At 44.1% G+C, this 23,382-nt stretch overlaps 1 long non-coding RNA gene across 2 annotated transcripts in view; it reads left to right on the top strand.

Moving 5' to 3' along the window:
* The first annotated feature begins 8,659 nt into the window (after positions 1-8,659).
* Positions 8,660-23,382, top strand: part of LOC140198947 (uncharacterized) — a 179,460-nt gene continuing 164,737 nt past the window's right edge. The window contains exon 1 of one of the 2 annotated variants that reach the window (XR_011886296.1): positions 8,660-8,717. This is a non-coding gene — a long non-coding RNA (uncharacterized lncRNA). Of the gene's footprint in view, positions 8,753-23,382 lie in introns of both variants that reach the window. The other variant, XR_011886295.1, reaches the window with a different exon arrangement.

The raw sequence follows: 23,382 nt of genomic DNA, 5'->3' as shown, positions 1-23,382 counted from the left end.
ATAATTATCTGAAGAAATCAAACTTTCTTAGCATGTTTTGATGTGTGGAGTTTCTGGTAAGGCTAGCAATTATTCTTTGCCCCTAAGTACCCCTGCAAATGTGATAATTTAACTCCTTGAACCACTATAGTTCTGCTCCCATAGTACTGTTGGGTCAGAGCTTCAAGGATATAGACCAGTGGTTCCTAAAGTGGGCAATATCGCCCTCTGGGGGCAGGAGGAGTTCCTAAGGGGACAATAAAAATAAATGGGATGGAGCAAGGGGAGCAGCTGAGGGTTTTTGAGGTTTAATTTAAGAATTGAATAACTTATTGATCCTCAGTGCCTCATGATTGATTACAATGATCACGTAATCAACTCAACTCTTGCTCTCCCACCGTTCTCTTAGACTTTGCTCAAATCGTGTTATATTTGTTGAAAACTTATGTGATACGTACTTCTGTATTTGGTATATCGTGAGCAATCTGGACTGAGGAAATTGTTTTATTTCCTGAGTCCGACCTGTGCTTTATTGCCGTTCATTACTGCAGGGTACAGTGTTAGCCAGTACGATTCCTGTACTCTAATCACATAGTGACACAATTCCTGTGAATTAGGGTATAGCGTTCAATGGGGTAAAGTTCAGAATCTGCCCTTTTGAATGATTTTGACCTCATTTCTCTCACCCACACCTCAACTGAGGTATCACGGTCCCACTTTATGTATCTTCAGGTAGAGAATCAGCTTTTGCCCCGGCTACAATGATGTCATAACTTTCCCTTTATTGATTGCAGCATTTGAAGTTGGACTTCAGCAATAGGCAATTGATCGTGGTTGTTAACACATGACAAAAATGACAGAAACAGACCAAACAAAAAAGGAATGTGGACAGTATAGTGTGGAGTATCTGAGATATAGATTTATACCAGCACCAAGCAACCAACAACAGCCAATGTGTTTGTTGTATGAAAAAGTTTTTTCAAATGAGGCAATGAAATCGTCTAGGCTCCTTGAACATTTGAAGAGAAAACACTCGGGTGAAGCAAGTAAGAGCTTGGCTTATTCTCAGTCACTTCATGGATACTGTCAGAAATGAAAACACTTCAAAACATGTTTGCCAGCACTTCAGAACAAAGCAGTGATGGTTTGGGTGCTTCATGCAACATTTCATTGCTCATTGCTAAACCTGGAAAGTCCCATACAGTTGGCAAGGAACTGATTCTGCCACCAGTTAGGGAGGTTGTAAGTATTTGCATAAGTATTTGAAATTTTGCATAAGTCACCAGACCTAACAATTAACGCAATTCTGCTCAGTAGCAGCTCTGTTGAAAGATGAATAGATGAAATGCCCGAGAATGTGGAAGACACGTTATGCAACGTTCTTGGGAGAACAGAATTTGCTCTGCAGTTGGATGAGTCAGCTTTGACAGGCAATATATCTTTGCTTCTTGGTTATGTTTACTCATAAAAGATGAAGGCATAGTTCAACTGTTGTTAACTGCAAGGGGACTAAAAACAGATATGAAGGGGGGATGAATATTTCATGATGTTGAGTAATTTTTCAAAATGAAGGACATTTCACTCACCAATATTCTTGCTTTTGCAACAGATAAGGCACTGTTAAATGAGAGGACAACACTGTGGGGTTACTACTTTCTTGAAAAAAGCTGAACCTAACATATTTACTATTCACTGTGTAATTCACGGACAACATCTTGTTGCAAAAAAAACCCCAGTGATCTACTGCATGAAATTACTAAATACTGTCATCGCAGCAGCAAATAAAATCAAGTCCCATGCTATGAACTCTCAACTATTTTGAGAGCTTTTTATTGAGAATGATGAACAGCTTGAACACTTGCTGATGCACACAGAAATCAAATGGTTCTCGGAAAGGAAACTACTCAAGACGCATGCTTTTCAAAACTGTGATAAAATTCTTTGAAGACTTGAATTCTGCATTCAGTAATCACCTCAACAATATTAGGCATGTCATTCTTATTTGTCAGAATTATTTACAGATTTTAATGAAATCAGTTTTCAATTGCAAGGAAGTAATGTGAATCTTATCAAAGTCAAATCTGTCAGCTCCACTTTTCTATCCAAGTTAATCCTATTTAAATGCAACATTGGCTGCCATGGCCTTTTTCATTTTCCGAGCCTGTCTGAGTTGGAAGAGAAGGAAAGGCTAACAGATAATGATCTTCAAGTGTACTGTGCCCACCTGGGTGAGCTGCATAAAGACATATCAGAAAGATTTCACTATATTCTCTCAATCCAGATTTTCAGATTAGGTGATAAACCCACTCCCGAACACTGGTAATGAGGAATAACAGGCAGGTTGGAGGAAGAACTGATCTTGCTGCAAAATTACTTTGAGCTGAAGCCAAGCTTCAAAGAATCACATCAAGACTTTTGGTTGCAGAAAGTAATCTCTGAATACCATCTTGCACTTTGGAAAAGGTCAAGATGTTCTATATTGCCTTTCTGACATCATGCTTAACGAAGCATGGTTTCAGTGCAGTCGCCCAACTACTTTCAAAGTAACAAAACAGACTGCAAGTTACTGAATGGGGGTGGGGGAGTCTGACACTCCCGAGTGACATTCAGCCTGATGTTGAAAAACTGGTATCACTGCACCGAGCCCATCCATCTGGTGAAAGGTGAAAAGCAATGAAGCAGTGAATAGCTGGACTACCAATGTGCGCTCTAAAATCGTTGATGAAAATTGTTTTTAAATGTAATTAAATAAAATAATTTTATTTGTAGCTTTGAATAGATTTGAATATTTTTTGCAATTATTTGTCACTGCTTTGAATTTGAAGTTCCTATTTTCTTTCAATGTGTACCGTAAATCTAAATTTTTTTATAGTTTTCATGTAGTGGCTGGAAAGGGAGAGGAATTGCAGGAGGATGTGGTCTGGGAGCCAAGGGAGCGGTAACCCCAAAAAGTTTGTGAAATACTGGTTTAGACCCAGTGTGAATGCCAGATGAAATATGATTTTTAAGGGAACCAGTAGGTGGTGATGTTGCTTTTTGTGCCTGATGTCTTTACATTGGTGGTAGTAGTTGTGAGCTTGGAGGTTTGTGAAATAGCTGAAGCAAGGGAGTACAGCATGTTTTGTGGAAAGCACACTCTGTAGTCACAGTATGTCAGTGATGGAAGGAGCGAACGTTTAAATTTTTTAAAGTGATGAAACAGTAATTAAATCTTCGTGCTTTAATTACTATTTTACTAAAGCACTTGTGGCAAAAGCAACATTTTCTAGGTGTCTTTGCAGTGAATTTTTAATAAGCTGATTTCTGAAGGTAACTTTTGAGGATATTACAAGGCAGTGAACGATGCGGAGGAGGAGTGGAGCGGGGAATAACTGGCCGCAGCTTCTGGGCCAGTTGCTGATGGCTCCATAGTCTAATGATATTGAATGTCTTTGTAGCTATGAAACCCAGGTTGTTGAGTACATGGTATTATAAGCAATCTAACTAAAATATTCTACGCCAAACTGAAAAGGAAGCTTATTCTAGAGGTTATCTATTCTTCCTATGTAACAACATTTAGATGGTATTGGCTACTGACAGGAATATTGAGGTCCAGCCGGATGGAATTTCCAGCAGAACTCAGTGAATGCTGGTACATTGTCAGAGAGGGGCACAAGAACAAAACTGGATGTATGGCTCCTAATTTAACAATGGATTATAGCTTCGACATTGAGAAACTATTTTACTTTATGCTGAGTTACTGAAAAAGGCTGTTGAAGAGGTTAGGACTTCATTCCTTAGAATGCAGGAGAATGAGGAAATCTTACAGAGGTATACTAAATTATAAGGCGAATTGAGAGTGTGAATGCATGCAGGTGTTTTCCCCTCAAGTTGGGTGAGACGAGAACTAGGGGTCATGGGTTTAGGGTGAGAGGTGAAATGTTTAAGGGGGAGCTTGTTCACTCTGTGTGAATGTGAAACTTGCCGCCGGTATCAGTGATAAATGAGGGTCCACATCAACATCTAAGGACGTTTGGACCAGAGCCAGGATGAGAGAGGTATAGATGGCTATGGTCCAGGTGCAGGTAGGTGGGACGATGCAGAAGAGCAAGCTGACGAACGGCCTGTTTCTGTGCTGTTGTGCTCTCTGATTCCATGACTAGCAGAACTCTTCTGTTCTTAGAATGGTTGCAGGATTGAAGGCGAGCACTCAGCTCTGTACTGGCAAGTAAACATTCCCATCGCTCTGCATATTTTCTCTCTTAAAATACTCATCCAGCCGCCTTTTGGATGAGGGCTCAATCTACCTCCAGTACAATCCTTCCCAGTGCGTTCTAAAGCATTGCAGTGTATTTAAAAGAAAACTTTTCCCTGATGATACATTTTTGGTTTCTTTGCCTTCATTCTTTATTTCTTAGTTGATGACTGATCCAGCTTTGACAACAACTTCTCTCTATTCTGTCCCTACCCTACACGATATTAAATCTCCACCCATACCCCTCATAACCTCCATAATCCAGGAGAACCACAGACTCCGCTCCATTCACAGCAACCTGGTCTATACCTCTTCCCACCCTGTTACCTGTATCCCTGCTACCCGGTCTATACCTCTTCCCACCCTGCTACCTGTATCCCTGCTACCTGGTCTATACCTCTTCCCACCCTGTTACCTGTATCCCTGCTACCTGGTCTATACCTCTTCCCACCCTGTTACCTGTATCCCTGCTACCTGGTCTATACCTCTTCCCACCCTGTTACCTGTATCACAGCAACCTGGTCTATACCTCTTCCCACCCGGTTACCTGTATCCCTGCTACCTGGTCTATACCTCTTCCCACCCTGTTACCTGTATCCCTGCTACCTGGTCTATACCTCTTCCCACCCTGTTACCTGTATCACAGCTACTGGGACCATACCTCTTCCCACCCTGTTACCTGTATCCCTGCTACCTGGTCTATACCTCTTCCCACCCGGTTAATTGTATCACAGCTACTGGGACCATACCTCTTCCCACCCCGTTACCTGTATCGCTGCTACCTGGTCTATACCTCTTCCCACCCGGTTAATTGTATCACAGCTACTGGGACCATACCTCTTCCCACCCCGTTACCTGTATCGCTGCTACCTGGTCTATACCTCTTCCCACCCTGTTACCTGTATCCCTGCTACCTGGTCTATACCTCTTCCCACCCTGTTACCTGTATCACAGCTACTGGGACTATACCTCTTCCCACCCTGTTACCTGTATCCCTGCTACCTGGTCTATACCTCTTCCCACCCTGTTACCTGTATCACAGCTACTGGGACTATACTTCTTCCCACCCTGTTACCTGTATCACTGCTACCTGGTCTATACCTCTTCCCACCCTGTTACCTGTATCCCTGCTACCTGGTCTATACCTCTTCCCACCTTGTTACCTGTATCCCTGCTACCTGGTCTATACCTCTTCCCACCCTGTTACCTGTATCCCTGCTACCTGGTCTATACCTCTTCCCACCCTGTTACCTGTATCCCTGCTACCTGGTCTATACCTCTTCCCACCCTGTTACCTGTATCCCTGCTACCTGGTCTATACCTCTTCCCACCCTGTTACCTGTATCCCTGCTACCTGGTCTATACCTCTTCCCACCCTGTTACCTGTATCACAGCTACTGGGACTATACCTCTTCCCACCCTGTTACCTGTATCCCTGCTACCTGGTCTATACCTCTTCCCACCCTGTTACCTGTATCCCTGCTACCTGGTCTATACCTCTTCCCACCCTGTTACCTGTATCCCTGCTACCTGGTCTATACTTCTTCCCACCCTGTTACCTGTATCACTGCTACCTGGTCTATACCTCTTCCCACCCTGTTACCTGTATCCCTGCTACCTGGTCTATACCTCTTCCCACCCTGTTACCTGTATCCCTGCTACCTGGTCTATACCTCTTCCCACCCTGTTACCTGTATCCCTGCTACCTGGTCTATACCTCTTCCCACCCTGTTACCTGTATCCCTGCTACCTGGTCTATACCTCTTCCCACCCTGTTACCTGTATCCCTGCTACCTGGTCTATACCTCTTCCCACCCTGTTACCTGTATCACAGCTACTGGGACTATACCTCTTCCCACCCTGTTACCTGTATCCCTGCTACCTGGTCTATACCTCTTCCCACCCTGTTACCTGTATCACAGCTACTGGGACTATACTTCTTCCCACCCTGTTACCTGTATCACTGCTACCTGGTCTATACCTCTTCCCACCCTGTTACCTGTATCCCTGCTACCTGGTCTATACCTCTTCCCACCTTGTTACCTGTATCCCTGCTACCTGGTCTATACCTCTTCCCACCCTGTTACCTGTATCCCTGCTACCTGGTCTATACCTCTTCCCACCCTGTTACCTGTATCCCTGCTACCTGGTCTATACCTCTTCCCACCCTGTTACCTGTATCACTGCAACCTGGTCTATACCTCTTCCCACCCTGTTACCTGTATCGCTGCTACCTGGTCTATACCTCTTCCCACCCTGTTACCTGTATCGCTGCTACCTGGTCTTTACCTCGTCCCACCCTGTTACCTGTATCGCTGCTGCCTGGTCTATACCTCTTCCCACCCTGTTACCTGTATCACTGCAACCTGGTCTATACCTCTTCCCACCCTGTTACCTGTATCGCTGCTACCTGGTCTATACCTCTTCCCACCCTGTTACCTGTATCGCTGCTACCTGGTCTTTACCTCGTCCCACCCTGTTACCTGTATCCCTGCTGCCTGGTCTATACCTCTTCCCACCCTGTTACCTGTATCACAGCAACCTGGACTATACCTCTTCCCACCCTGTTACCTCCTATCACTGCTACCTGGACTATATGTCTTCCCACTCTGTTACCTGTATCACTGCTACCTGGACTATACCTCTTCCCACGCTGTCACCTGTAAAACCGCATAGCTCCCTAACCCTGCACCTCCCATTTCTACCTCCTAACAAGGTCTACAAACCTGCCTGTCCAGGTAGACCCATTGTTTCTGCTTGTTCCTTCCCCCTGAACTTTTATCTGGATATCTTGACTCAATTTTATTCCACCCCCCCCACCCCCCACCGGTTCAGTCCCTTCCTATCTACATCCGTGACACTTCACACTCTCTTGATCTTTTCAATAATTTCAATAGTACGTTCCGTGGCCCTGATCATCTGATTATCACTATGCATGTCTGATTCCTGTATCTATCCCCCACCAGGAAGGCCCCAAAGCTCTCTGTTTCCTACTGGACACCAGACCCAACCGGTTCCCCTCCACCACCTCTCTCCTTTGTCTGGCAGAGCTGGTCCTCACTCACAATAATTTCTCCTTTGGCTCCTCCCACTTCCTTCAGACAAAAGATGTAGCCATGGACACTCACATGGGTCCCAGCTGTGTTTTTGTTGAACATGTGGAACAGTCTGTGTCCCAAGCTTACACTGATATCACTCCCCAACTTTTCCTATGCTACATCAACGACTGCATTGGTGCTGCTTCCTGCACCCATGCAGAGCTCGACGACTTCATCAACTTTGCCTCGAACCTCCACCCTGCCCTCAAATTTACCTGGCCTAATTTTGACACTCCCTCCCCTTTCTCCATCTATCTGTCTCTATCTCTGGACACAGCTGATTTACTGAGCTTTTTTATAAACCCACTGATTCTCACAGCTACCTGGACTGTACCTCTTCCCATCCTGCTACTTGTAAAAATGCCATTCTCTTCTCCCAGCTGCTCCGTCTCTGCTGCATCTGCACTCAGGATGAGGCTTTTCAATCCAGAATGAAGGAGATGCCCTCCTTCTTTAAAGAAAGGAGCTTCCCTTCTTCCAGCATCAACGTATCTCTTACTAGTCACTTTCAAATCTCTTACTAGCTCTTCCTTCAGTTAGTCCTGAGGAAAGGTCTCTGCCTGAAACGTTGACTGTACCTCTTCCTACAGATGCTGCCTGGCCTGCTGCGTTCACCAGCAAACTTGATGTGTGTTGCTTGAATTTCCAGCATCTGCAGAATATCTTCGTGTTCCTGTTCTCAGTATTATTTTGATTTGGAGTTTGTTTTCTTTTCACGTTAGTTGTTGTCAGTCATAGTCTGCAGTTTTTTTTTGCAAAAATCTTATGTATCTCTTTTCCCTGTAAATGCCTGCAAGAAATATGCTACCTTGAGAATAAAATAAATTTACTTTGAACTCTCAAATCTAAGGAACTGATTTAATTTGAAAGATAAACAAGAACCAACAGGAAGTTAGATTCAGAAACTGTGGTGTGAACAATCATGGGCATAGACAAATTTTAACATTTTTTTGTCAGAATCCCTATGCTTGCTGATTGATCAGATTGATGAGAGGAATAGAATTATGCAGATTTAAAAATGAAACAGAGGTTCAGTAAGTCGAGCAGCTAGACAATGAAATTTAACATTTTGTAACTTCCTCAGGATTTACTTGACCAAAACAGTTTAAAAATGATAGGAAGAACACAATTTGATCAATGTTTGGTATCTCTCCCTGTACTTTTTATATAACAAGCTGGTTGAAGAGGAATTCCAATCAATGTCTCTGTATTACTGGAGGAGTAATGTGATCAGTTCACGTTTTCTCTACAGCCCGAATTCTACTCTGACGTACTGATAATTGTGGAGGAGGCAAGATCTTACCACATTGTTTATGATCTGTTCTCTCAGTGCTCCCTCTAGTGGATCCTGTTAAAAGCTCCAGAGGCTTGATTTACTTTCACACTTCCCAAGCTCCAGCCACTCGGTGAGTAATGACGAATATTATGCTCACTTTCTAAGGTAAGAAGAACCAATTTCATTTTGGTTCATATGTAGCTGCGTCGGGAGGGTTCAGCAAAATATAAGCTATTTTTAGAAATAAGACAGTATTAGGTTCCTCAGAAGGCAAGTTCCTGCAGAAAGTACTTCAACTTGAAGAATATCATTAGCTGTAGACTTCAATGCAGAAGCTGCCTAATCTGCGCCAAATTATGTCCTAACTCAGTAAAGGCTGCAAATTTTCTTGTTGGAAGCAAACTTTTGGTTTTGTGCTATATTTAAGATATTATAAAAATAGTCTGATACAGATAAATTCCTTTCCATAATATTTCACAGCATGAAAATATGTTGTTTTCTAGCGTCCTTTGGAGTTGAAGATATTTTATGAGGGTTCAAGGGCAATAATGGTGGTCTTACTTCAGTGCTTTGAGGTACCTCCTGCAGGGAGGAATTACTGTTTTGTAGGCCATGAGTTTCATTACAGCTTTGAAATCTTTGCACTCTCTTCCCCATTGATGCTGAAGGTTGTGCTGGTCTCTGGAGCCTGTGGTGAATTTTTACACTGTTGTCAGCTTCACTTAGAGTTGGGAAATGATCCATATTAGTCAGGTTGAATGTAAAATGGGGCCATCAAGGTTTGTATAAAATATTTATTATTAATGTATTGTCAAAGTAGTATACTGTTTAAATCTTCACAATATTCTTAATGAGGTCAGTTTCCAAACAATGAGCAGAAGAACAAGTGACGATCTCCTGCAGGGGACGTTTTCAATAGTGAGAGAGTCTAGGACCAGAAGGCAGGGCCTCAGGATAGTAGGTCTCCCTTTAGAACAGAGGTGTGGAGGAAATTTTATTATATATGTATCAAAAATAGAAATAAAAAAAGTAGTGAGGTAGCGTTCATGAGTTCAATGTCCATTCAGAAATCAGATGGGAGAGGGGAAGAAGCTGTTCCAGAATTGCTGACTGTGTGCCTTCAGGCTTCTGTACCTCCTTCCTGATGGTAACAGTGAGAACAAGGCATGGCCTGGGTGACAGAGTCCTTAATGATGGGCGCCACCTTTTTGAGGCATCACTCCTTGAGGGTGTCCTGGATTAGTCAGGGCGTCAAAGGTCACAGGGAGAAGGCAGGAGAATGGGATTGAGAGGGAAAATAAATCAGCCATCATGGAATTGTGGAGCAGAGTGATGGGATGAATGGCCTAATTCTGCTCCTATGGTAATAATCTTCGCGAAGTATAATGTGATTGGTGAGTTTGCCCACGGTACCGAAACCACAAACAAAGTGTCATCGACTTTGGGATCCCTAAGGACATTTTAAGACCATGAAAGGTGCTTATTAGTAGACCCTAATTAGTAGAAACAACTTGAGCAAGTAAATTGTGATGTGTTTTCCTTTGCAAGTAATCACCTGAAAAGATATTAACCAGTTACATGAATCTACCTCGGGTCATGGAAAACTATCTAATCATTTTTCAGGAGCATTGATCTACTTGCCTCTTGAAGCACCTATTGTGAATGTTGCACATATCAGCTCCACCTCTTAGCTTGGGTGACAGAAATAAAATATTTACAGGTTTAAGCCTAGGGAATCTAAACATAGAGCAGACAGGCTGAAAAGACTAATCAGCTTACTCTTCCCATATTCCTATAATGAGCGGAAATCAGTAAACCAGCATTATTATAAACTGTTGGCTAAATGACATGGAGTACATTTCAAAGGCAGGGGTCGGGTTCCTTTCAAGAAATGTTGTTGATCAGGGATAAACAGCTTTAGTCTTCATATTCAAAAAAATAACATTAGTAACACATAAGAAGCCACGGAGTAACCCATATTTCCTTATCTGCTACACGTTTGACTTTATTTGATGAGAATAATGACTCTAGATCATGATTAATTAGTGAAATTTCCTCCTCGAAGTCTGCTGTCAACTTTTACTAAGATGCAAATGAGGAGTGGTGTCATTGTGTTTAGTGTCCATCTTTCACATCCCCAGCATTGTTATTCTTTTCATAATTTTTGACACATTGCTGTACTTCTGCAGTTTGTGTGTAGGTTGTGATTGTAACACCATATACCGAGTGCATAAACTAATAAGTTTAGGTGATGTACTGGCGAGGATGTCCGATGTTAGTTCATTGGTATACGAAGGGCAATATTTCCAAGAACTATAGGACCCTAGAGTCTTGGTTTCACATGTGTTATTGGAGGCTTTCTCATGTCTGTATATCAGTGGCTCTTCTGATCTTCTTTGATAAATTTGTTTTTTGATTTAAAAAAAAACTGTGAATGTTAAATCTAACCCAAAAATATTGGTGAAAATACGTTGCATTTTCAGTTTCTAAAGAATAAAATAATGATGCATATCCTTTTTTTTACTGAAAGTAAGATGTTAAATGCCTGTAAAAGAATGGGTTTCATTCAATTTTGAAGTAAACAAGCTTTTAGGTAAAACAAACCATTACCTCTCAAGTGATGTTTACAATTAAGAGCTTTGCCATTAAGGAGCACGCCCGAAAATAATTATCGTTTGATAACTATAAATTGAATCATTTGTGATACATGTTCCATACTGAAGAAAATTACATAGAAGAGAATGGGGAAATTAGTGACCTGACAATAATCAACCCTCCTGGCAAATCAAATGGGTGCAATATAAACTGGGGACTAGTTGTGGTGTAGCTGTTAGCATAACACTATTACAGAGCTGGCTACCTAAATTCAATCCCAGCCGTTATCTGTACTTTCTCTCCGTGACCACATGAATTTCCTCTAATGTTGATCAGAGATGCACAGCTTTAGTCATCATATTGAAAAATATGGCCTTAGTAACATATTAGAAGCCACAGAGTAACGGATATTTCTTTATATATTACATGTCTATGTGAAGAGAATAATGACTGATGTGCAAACTCTGGATCATGATTTGAATCAGTATCCGAATCAGAATCGCTTTGCTGCCAATATGTGAGACATACCAGAATTGATTGTGGTTTGGTGCCAACCGTAAAACACCAGGACAATACCATAGCAGGCAACCAACAACTTACAATAGTGCAAATAGCCATGAGCACAATCAACAGACAGCAGTACGGTAACATGCACGATGTCAATAACCAAACTTAAGTAAGTCTGAAAACCTGAGAGGGTTAAATAACTATCAGCAGAACAAGGAGAGCAGGAAAGAACATTTAATAGGTGTTGTGCAGGGTCAGATAGGGTATTACGCCTGAGTGAATATTTTTGAGAAGCTGGCTAGCTGCAAGAAAGAAGCTTCAGAGATGGTGTGCAGTCCTGGTGGCGATGGACTTGTTGCATCACCCTGATGGCAGTTTGACAAGATGTGCCGGTTTGGAGGTTAAATGGTCATTGTAAATTGTCCTGTGATTAAGCTAAGGATAAATAGATGGGTTGCTGGGCAGCGAGGCCTTTTCTGCGCTCTATCTCGAAATAAAATACTTGCTCTCAATTAGTATGTTCTTAGTATCTTCATCCAAGATGATGCCAACAAGCTAATGCGAGTAAGGTTATAATCGAAGCACCTATTACAAGGCACAGTATTGTTATATCATATTGATAATTAAGTGTTGCATATCAAGATCCTAAAGACAAAGCAGATGAAGTGTATGCTCCTTTGTTCAGCCTGTGCTTTAAGGGGGTTTGTTTCCAAAATCAGGGCTGGAACACTACAAATAGTTTTGTTTCCCTTAGTTAAGGGATATTGCAGAAGCAATGCAGTGAAGCTTCACTAGATCAATTCCTGGGATGAGGCTGTTGTTTTAAGAGGAAAGATGAAGCCAATTGGGCTGATATTCACTGATGTAAAAAAAAAATGAGATGAGCTCATTGCAGTGAATTCTGTTCGGGTGGGGAAGTTTCTTGACAGGGTAGATGCATTGATGTTTCTCTCGAGGAGACAATCTAAACCCAAGGGGCGTCTTCTCTTGAGATAAAGTTTGGAACATTTAAGATATTGGTAAAGTGGAAATTCTTCTCTCAGAAGGCTGTGATTCTTTCGATTTCTCTACTTTGGAGAGCTGTATTGCTGAGGGTGCATTTCAGAGGTGAAATGGATTGCAGTGAAATCAAGGAAAAATAATATGTCCAAGATCAAATTGGTCATATTTTTACTTAACTGGAAATAAGGGACCATATATTCTCCTCCTTTTGTAGTGTTCACCCAAGCCAGCATCTTGAAGGCTTAGGTGGAATTTAGTTAGAAAGAATTTCTAAGAACTGAGCATGTATGACAGTTTCAGGCTGGGATTCTTCACAATGAGAAGAACGAATCTCTTCGTCAATAAAGCTGCTGCATGGATCCACTATCAATGCTACGTTTTTATGTTGAATGATACTGTTATCTCATCCTATTATCTTAATGGATGAAGGCATTTAAAATGTGTAAACCTGTCGTTCATTTTATTTATCTCATTCTCCGGTAAGGTTTTCAGTCTCTGAAAATCAAAGTTCAAAGTAGATTTATTACCAAAGTACATATATGTTACCATATACAATGCTGGGAGTCATTTTCTTATGGGATACTCAGTAAATCCATAATAGAATAATAACCATAACAGAATCGATGAAAGACCGCACCAAGGTGGGTGTTCACCCAGTGGGCAAAAGGCAAACTCTACAAATACAAAAGGAAAGAAATAATAAATATCAAAAGCATGAGATGAAGGGCCCTTGAAAGTGAGTTCACAGATTGTGAGAACATTTGAATGCTGGGGCCTCCTATACCTAATAAAGTGGCCACTAAGTATATATTCATGGTCTTTTGCTGCTATTGCCCCTACTCTTCATGGTCCGGTGTGTTGTGCGTTCAGAGACGCTCTCCTGCACACCGCAGTTGTAACATGTGGTTATTTGAGTTACTGTCATCTTCCTGTCAGCTTGAGCGAGTCTGGCCACTCTTTTTAACAGGCACCTTCACCCAAAGAACTGCCACTCACTGGTTGTTTTTCTGTTTCTCACACGATGCTCTGTAAACCCTAGAGACTGTTGTGCATGAGAGATTTTTGAGAGAACATCTGGCTAAAATTGATCAGAAGGTGACACCAGCAGGGATGATGGCAGAACAGCAATGTCTAGAGTTTCTGAGAGCAATTTTGGGAGGCACAGGATGGATACATACCAACGAATTAAAGGAGGGATGACACAGACTTCAGGTGAATCTTCTGAACTATTTCAGACTTTAGCACATAGCTTCTTAGTGACAGTTCACCGAAAAGAAAAAAATAAATTTCAGCCCCAAACAAAGGAAAACCTGCAGATGCTGGAAATCCAAGCAACACACACAAAATATTAAGTTCTTCCAGCAGTTTGCATCAATTTTAACCCAAAACTTTTGCTCTGTCTTACCTTTAAAAATGATGAATTTACTTTTCTGGAAGGACAGGAAAGGGTTCCCAGTGATGTAAAAGTTTTGTGGGTGTGTCTGAGTTATTTTTGCCACTTGTACAACACAAAAAGAGCTTAGTTTGTCATTGACATTTGAGATCCTCATTTCCATTATAAAATATGAAGATTCTGTGCGCTTCTCTCTCACTGCAGTTAACATGAGAAGATACAGTTAAAAGGAAAACAGAGCAAAAGATGTTTCGTGCTCACTGATTTGTCACCACTTGATTGCTAAATGTAATTGACAGAAAATAGATATTTGTAGGCATAACCAGTGTGACGTAGGGCTCTGTGGGTATTCTACCTTCTGCCCACACAATTGATTGTCATTGCCTGGTCAGACAGGGCACGTGCTTACATCGATTACAGTACACAGTACACAGATTAAAACATGACACCCAAACATCTAAGGCAAGACATAAATAGTGTAATTGTTTCCACAGTACAATCCATGGAGAAATATTTGAGGTAGAAGCTAATCAATGTCTGACATTTTTCTGCTTCTACTACGTGACCAGGACTTTGGTCACTGATTTGCGGAGGGGGTAAAAGTATGGCAGCAGCAAGCTGCTTAGAATAAAAAGAATTACTGATACAGAAGGTTTTCACGTTTCCTTTTATTAATCGCTCACTTTCACAGGAGGGGGCAGAGACTCTCTGTGGGCTGCTCAGACCAAGACCAGGTCTGAATAGTCCCAGTGCATCTTTCTGCCATCCTTTCCGCCATCCTTTCCAATCCTCCTTCCCATTTTTGTACTGTGAGGGTTGGTCTTAACAAAACACCCCACCCTTGAGAACATTTCCAGAATAAACAATTTAAATTGCATTTAAACATTGCATGCCTAATATAACAGCTTCTCACAATGTGCCACTTTCACATTGCTAGTTGAATGTGTTGCTTTGTGGAGAAGCGTGAAGAGACACTGAGCCCCAAGCATTGCGTTCGGTTCAGTCATTTGGCAAATGTACGATGGAGCTTAGTAAGTGTAGATAGGTGGATCTCAGATTTAAATCCAGCACAGTGAGTACCAAGGAGATAATGTTTGATATTATGGCCAGGTAAAATGACCGAACCTCAGACTAAAACATTTTCTGATCACAGCTTCTCCCAAAGAGAACTGGGGAATTAAGCTGTGACTTAATTGTGCTATCAGGTTTGCTGTTGTGTGCTGGGGCAGCAGGCTGAGGGTAGCAGACACCAACAGAATCAACAAACTCATTCGTAAGGCCAGTGATGTTGTGGGGATGGAACTGGACTCTCTGACGGTGGTGTCTGAAAAGAAGATGCTGTCCAAGTTGCATGCCATCTTGGTCAATGTCTCCCATCCACTACATAATGTACTGGGTGGGCACAGGAGTACATTCAGCCAGAGACTCATTCCACCGAGATGCAACACAGAGCGTCATAGGAAGTCATTCCTGCCTGTGGCCATCAAACTTTACAACTCCTCCCTTGGAGGGTCAGACACCCTGAGCCAATAGGCGGGTCCTGGACTTATTTCCTGGCATAATTTGCATATTACTATTTAACTATTTATGGTTTTATTACTATTTATTATTTATGGTGCAACTGTAACAAAAACCAATTTCCCCCGGGATCAATAAAGTATGACTATGACTATGACCTGGCACACAGAGTTCCTTTCTGGTGGGGAACTTGTGTAGCTTTCTGAGTGAAGGGAACTCTTTCTCTTTTCCCTTCAGCCTCTGTGGACTTCATGCTAGATATGTGGTGTTGCCGTGACATTCTCATGAAAAGTTTGTTGTTAAGAGCTAGCTCCCTTTTCTGTCTGCTGCCCAGTTGTGGTAAACCATATATATATGTTGTAACTGGGTTACCTGTCTGGACACGCCCCTCTGCTGACTGCCCCTGTGGCTCCTCCCAGGGACCCCTGAATAAAGGCGATTGGGCCACAGCTCCCCCTCTCAGTCCAGGGCAGATACTCAGCATGGTCGAGGTCACATTTTACTGCTAATTAAAGCCTTTCAGTATTTACTCTACTTCCAGTCTTTTGGAGTGATTGATAGTGCATCAATTTTATTAGCAGTAATTTTAAAGCATGGAACACGTCCTGAGACCCGACAAGCTAGACCTCGACCCGCAAACACCTGAAGCCAGAAATGCTTTCGAATTCTGGCTGGCCTGCTTCAAATCATACCTGGAGGAGATTGAAGTGACCGAGCCCACTGCGAAGCGCAGAGTTCTCCTCTCCAGGGTCAGTCCACGGGTCTACTGGATGATCAGAGACCAGCCGAGCTACAACGGCGCGATGAGCACACTCAGATGACAATACCTGCGGCCGGTAAACACTGTCTATGCACGACATTACTTAGCAACGCGGCAGCAGCAGCCCGGAGAGATGAATGCTGAGTTCATCCGGGCCCTACAGACACTCGTGTGGACCTGTGATTGCCGGGAGCTGATGGCCAAAGAGCATTCGGAGCTCCTAGTCAGAGACGCCTTCGTCACAGGGACCAGGTCAGTGTATGTGTGCCAGCGGCTGCTGGAACAGGCCGATCTTACCTTACGTTCGGCGATTGAGCTGGCCGACACGCTGGAGGCCGCTCTGCACAACTCTGACACTCTCCAGGCACGCGATCTCCCGACTGCCTCGTGGATGCAGCAGACCCCGCAACCCACCGGCGAATCGACCACAGCTGCTGCCAGTCGCGAGTCCGCAAAGTGCTACTTCTGCGGACTTGAGAAGCACCCCCGGAAACGCTGCCTGGCCCGAGAAGCTACCTGCTCCAGCTGTGGAAAGAAGGGCCACTTCGCCAAGGCCTGTAAGTCCAAACCGCGAGCGGGATTGAGCAGCGCCACTTGCGAGGCATAGGGGGTTGCCGTCTTGCCTGCACGCTGTCACCACGTGTGAGACATGGGGGCAGCCATCTTGGTTGGCGCCACCTCGCACCGCCTACGACCCACGGGTGCTCACGAGGCACCCCACGGCGCCGGACCAAGACAGCGACTCAACTCTGGCCTCCGTGACCCTCGACCAAAGCGCTCCCCACCAGTTCGCAATGTTAATGATGGACATCCTGGTGGAGGGGTGCAGGACAAGCTGCCTGTTTGATACGGGCAGCACAGAGAGTTTCATCCACCCGGACACGGTGCAGTGTTGTGGACTCATGATACGGCTGGTAAGTCAGAGGGTCGCCATGGTTTCCGGGTCGCATACAACAGACACCCGGGGCGGTTGTGTAGTGACGCTAGTGGTGCAGGGCACAGAATATCGAGACTTTACATTACTGCTCATGCCTCAACTGTGTGCCCCTGTTCTATTGGGGCTCGACTTCCAGAACCACCTGAAAAGCGTGACAATGGAGTATGACGGGCCCCTCCCACCAATCACTGTCGTAAATCCCCAGTTTTGTAGAGATATGCCACGTACCCGGCTACTGACCACACACACACACCGACCCGCACATCCCACCCAACACCATGCCAACTGCCGCACTACCGACACCACTTGTGGCCTCTCCACCCTCAAGATCCCTCACCCACCGCTGTTCGCCAACCTGACCCCCGACTGTAAACCTGTGGCAACTAAAAGCAGGAGGTACAGCGCGGGGGAAAGAGCCTTCATTAAGTCAGAGGTGCAGCGGCTGCTTAGGAAGGGGGTCTTTGAGGCGAGCACAAGTCCTTGGAGGGCGTAGGTGGTCGTTGTTCAGAATGGGGAGAAGAATAGGATGGCCGTAGACTATAGCCAGACCATCAATAGGTTCACGCAACTCGACGCGTACCCTCTACCCCGCATCGCGGATATGGTCAATCAGATAGCACAGTACAAGGTGTACTCGACCATAGACCTAAAATCCGCTTATCATCAGCTCCCCATCTGCCGGGAGGACCACCCTTACACCGCCTTCGAGGCAGACAGCAGGCTTTATCACTTCCTGCGCGCCCCCTTTGGTGTCACGAATGGTGTATCTGTCTTCCAGAGGGCAATGGACCGGATGATGGACCAGTGCCAACTGAAGGCCATGTTCCCATATCTGGATAACATCACCATCTGCGGTCACGACTGGCAGAATCACGACAACAACCTCCAAAATTTTTTCCAAGCGGCCAAAGCTTTCAATCTCACCTATAACAAGGACAAGTGTGTGTTCGGAATCACCCGACTTGCTATCCTTGGGTGTGTCGTGGAGAACGGACTCATTGGCCCTGACCCCGACCGTATGCGCCCCCTGTTGGAACTCCCTCTTCCCAACACACTCAGAGCCCTCAAAAGATGCCTGGGCTTCTTTTCATATTACGCCCAATGGGTCTCTAACTACGCAGACAAGGCCCGCCCCCGGTCAAGTCCACCACATTCCCCCTCTCAGCCAAGGCCCGCGCGGCCTTCAGCTGCATTAAAGGGGACATTGCCAAAGCAGCAATGCATGCGGTGGATGAGGCCATTCCCTTCCAAGTAGGGAGTGATGCCTCCGACTTCGCGCTGGCTGCTACCCTCAACCAGGCAGGAAGACCAGTGGCGTTCTTCTCCCGTACTCTTCAAGGCCCTGAAATTCGGCACTCCCCGGTGGAGAAAGAGGCCCAGGCCATAGTGGAAGTTATTAGGCATTGGAGGCACCATCTCGCTGGCAAAAAGTTCACCCTGCTGACTGACCAGCACTCAGTCGCATTCATGTTTAGTAACCAGCAGCGGGGCAAAATCAAAAATGATAAAATTCTGAGGTGGAGAATCGAACTCCCCACCTACAACTATGACATCATGTACAGGCCTGGGAAGCTCAATGAGCCCTCCGATGCCCTATCCTGGGGAATGTGCACCAGCGCGCAGGTCGACCGACTATACGCCCTACATGCAGATCTTTGCCACCCGGGGATCACCCGGTTTTTCCACTTCGTGAAAGCCCGGAACCTGCCTTACTCCCTTGAGGAGATCAGGGTGATGACCAGGGACTGCCAAATCTGCGCAGAGTGCAAACTGCACTTCTACCGACCCGAAAAGGCACCACTCATCAAGGCCACTTGCCCCTTTGAGCGACTGAGTGTTGACTTTAAGGGCCCCCTTCCCTCCACCAACCGCAATGTGTACTTTCTTAACGTAATCGACGTGTACTCGCGGTTCCCTTTCACCATCCCCTGCCCCAATACCACTACCACGTCAGTTATAAAAGCCCTGCGCAAGCTCTTCACTCTGTTCGGATAACCATGCTATATCCACAGTGACAGAGGGTCCTCGTTTATGAGTGACGAGCTGCGCCAATACTTACTGGCTAGGGGAATTGCAACCAGTAGGACCATGAGCTATAATCTCCGGGGGAATGGACAGGTGGAGAAGGAGAATAGCACGGTGTGGAAAACCACACTCTTAGCCCTCAGGTCAAAGGGACTGCCGGTCTCCCGCTGGCAGGAGGTCCTTCCCGAGGCACTCCACTCCATCCGCTCCCTGTTATGCACAGCCACCAATGCCAACCCTCATGAGCGGCTCTTTTCTTTTACCAGAAAGTTGACCACTGGAACCACCCTACCAACTTGGCTGACGTCCCTGGGGCTAGTGCTGCTCCGGAAACATGCGAGGAGCAATAAATACTCCCCGATGGTCGAGAGGGTTCACTTATTTCATGCGAACCCCCAGTATGCCTACATGGTTTTATCTGATGGGCAGGAGGACACGGTCTCCATCCACGACCTGGCGCCCGCAGGAGCTCCGGGCCCCTACCCTGAACACTCCGTGGTTACTATTAACCCTGTACCCACCGATGTATGTACCCACCAGACACCGCGCACTCCAAGCCCTATACAGACACCACACGACACTCCCATGCCGGGCGCGACGCACACGCATGAGGGATTAACAATGCCTAACGTGCTAACACCTCAAGTCAGGCCGGAGCCAGCACAACCGCCTTCGCCGGTGCAATCACCACCGGTGCTACATAGATCACAGCGACGGACTCGACCACCTGATAGACTTGACCTGTAAATATACTTGTTTTAAATATTGTCAGTCACTTCATCCCGTGGGAATCTTTTTAAAAAAGGAGGGGTGAATGTGGTAAACCATATATATATATATATATATATATATATATGTTGTAACTGGGTTACCTGTCTGGACACGCCCCTCTGCTGACTGCCCCTGTGGCTCCTCCCACAGAGTCCTGTATAAAGGTGATTGTGCCACTGCTCCTCCTCTCAGTCCAGGGCAGATACTCAGCATGGTCAAGGTCACATTTTACTGCTAATAAAAGCCTTTCAGTATTTACTCTACTTTCAGTCCTTTGGAGCAATTGATAGTGCATCACCAGTAAAACATCGGGGGAGGGGGGGCCGGCGAGAAACGTTTTTGGGAGTCGTCCACACCCTGGTTTAGCATGTTAGTTTGTTGCAATCCACAATGCCACATCTCAATGGATTTGGCAGAGATCCAGTTTTGGCAGTAAAATTCTATTTTAAGGAAGTCTTAATATGTGATCAGTCCAAATTAAACTGAGGACTACTCCTTCTGTGAACTGATTGCACAGTGCATTTTGAGATCTTCCCTGAAAATCCAGAGAGATGTAGTCACTCACTATCTTCAAGGAGCCACCTTTCTGTTAACTCTATACTGCCCTTACCATAAGCTACACCCTGTACCTCTGTGGTGATGGAAGAATCGACTCTCCCTTGTTGGCTGCGTGTTCTTCTTGCAGATCTTGCTCCAGAGACGAGATCTGCTGTCCGATATGCATTGTGGCAGGTTAGTTGTGCAAACGATTTGTTAAAATGCTGAATAGTTTGGTGGTGTCCATGAAGAAAAAAGTAACATAAACTTGCTAGCCTGCAAAGATTCTCATGGTACTACTTACCAAACTGAATGTATGACTGGACATACAGTAAACATTTGTGTTTTTCACACCTTTAAGAAAGGAAACCCTGTAAAGTTCATCAGATTCTCAGGGAAAAAAGGAGACTAACATTTCACCACAAACATTTCAGATCTGACTGGTGCTATGCCACACTATCGCAGTTAATATTCTCTGAAATTATTGTCAGATACTTACATTCTTTCCCTATTCTGTGTGCTATTTTCTGTCTCTTAATCATTTCATTTCCAGTCATTATTTTGAGCTTCCTATTCAAAATTATTCATATTTCAAGAGAAACACAAAGTATCAGAGTTTTTTTTGTTGGAATTTTACCCAACAAGTAACAGTTTTCATCAAAATGATTCAAAATAAGTAAAAATGGGGCAGTTGCATAAAATTAGATAAATAATGATTTCCATATTACCAGCTTTATATCCTTTACTAATCCTCATTGCTTGAAACTGAAATTAAATATTTATGCAAAATTGCTTTGAAAATAAAAATGAACTAATTTTATAAAATTGATCTGCACAATTAGAGTTTAGTAACTTTCTTTTAATCTTCAGTGATGTATCACTTGCACCTGAGCCCATGGGAAACAGTTTTACTTGTGAATCGCATGCTGCTGTTTTCACAGTAAAGCCCAGAGCACAGGGAGAATCATAAAGCATGAAAATCTAAAAATTCAAAACCTGAAGTGTCAGCCAGTTCAAAAGTGTTCATTTCACACCCCGCCCCCGCTCAGTACTTAGTTGTACCACTTCCCGCAGCTATTATAACCCGTAGTCTTTTTGGATAAGTCTCTATTAGCATTTCACACCGTGACAGAGAAAGATTTTCCCATTCCTTCTTGCAAAATTGCTGAAGTCGCGCCAGGTTAATTGGGGAGCAGTGGTGGACAGCAATCTTGAGGTCTCGACAGAGATGTTTGATTAGGTTAAGGTCAGGATTCTGATTGAGCCGCTCAAGGACATCGATTTTTTCATTTGAGGCTGCCCCCATTATTGCTCTGGCAGTGCGCTTTGAGTTGTTGTCCTGCTGAACGATGAGCTTCCTCCACAGTTTAAGCTTCCTGGCAGAGGCTGGCAGGTTTTTATCCAGAATCTCTCCGTATTTAACAGCGTTCATCTCCCATCGGACCTGACCAGATTTCCAGTCTGTGCTGCTGAAAAGCTTCCCCATAGCATGATGCTTCCTCCACCATAGTTTACAGGAGGGATGGTGTTACCTAGCTGATGTGTGGTATGAGATTTATGCCACAGGTATCACTTAGTGTTGAGGCCAAAAATTCTTCCATAAATACCCTTATTGTGCAGGGCCTTAGAGATTGTGGAGCTATGAACCTCATCTCCAGTTGCAGCCTCTGACTTCTGCAGCTCATTCAGAGTGACTGTTGGTGTCACAGTAGCCTCTCTTAAAAGTTCCATTCTTCTCTGGCAACTAAGTTTAGAGGGGTGCACTAGGCAGTGTGGCTGTGGTTTCATATCTTTCCAATTTTTTTTCACGATGGACTGCACTGAGCTCCGAGGTACGTTCAGTGCCTTTGTGATGGCCTTGAGCTTGTGCTTCTCTATCGTCATTTCACTGACTTGTCTTGAATGTTCTTTTGTCTTCATTTTGGTTTGGTTGTTGAAAATCTACCATAATGTTGGATGTTACAGCGAGAGGCGGTATTTATTCTTAAGAATTCATTGTAAACATGTGATCCTTCAATTCTATACGCCTAATTGGGTGAGCTGGTAAGGTAATGCAGGATGTTGCACCTGAGAGAAGATAGTGTAGTAATCACAAAGGGGGTGAATACTTTTCCAGCTTCACAATTTTGGTTTTTAATTTTTAGTTAATTTTTGACAGGTTTTGGGTTGACATGATGCACAATGTATTTTGAATTAGCTCAAAAAACCCTACTTCAATATATTTTCAACTTAGAAGGTAAGACAGTAAAATGTGAAGATGGTGTTGCGTATTCAAGGCACCGTAGTTAATTGAATCTGCCAGCAGCAATCGTTATCATTGTTGTTTTGAAGTACTTAGACCACTCCAAAAAGACTTAGCCAGTGACCTCATAATGTCCGTACCTTGTCAGATTCTCTGCTGAATAACTCTAGCTCGTCCACCGAGACACAACAGACCATGCTGCTGATGGATCCTTGCCCTTCATTAGCACCTCACCAGGTAGATTGGTCATTGAATGTTTGTTTTTAAATGTGGGGATAGTTAGATAAATTAAGATTAACAAAATGCCATTTTACCCTCTTCACAGATCCTGTAACTGGGAAGGTTTCATCTGCTCTCGGGTCCTTCACACACGATTCAGACAGTAATGCTGGGTACTATTGTTATATTGGGAATTAGTTGGGTGCATGGAGAGAGGGTGCAATGGGTGGGAGGTTTCTTTCATTTTGGCTGTGTGCTGTCAGCTGAATTTACAAATTTACTTTTGCTT

This window comes from Mobula birostris, chromosome 6, assembly GCF_030028105.1.
Source record: "Mobula birostris isolate sMobBir1 chromosome 6, sMobBir1.hap1, whole genome shotgun sequence".
Taxonomy (NCBI): Eukaryota; Metazoa; Chordata; class Chondrichthyes; order Myliobatiformes; family Myliobatidae; genus Mobula; species Mobula birostris.
The sequence above is the reverse complement of the archived record's forward strand: the minus strand, read 5'-3'. Positions and strand labels throughout refer to the sequence as shown.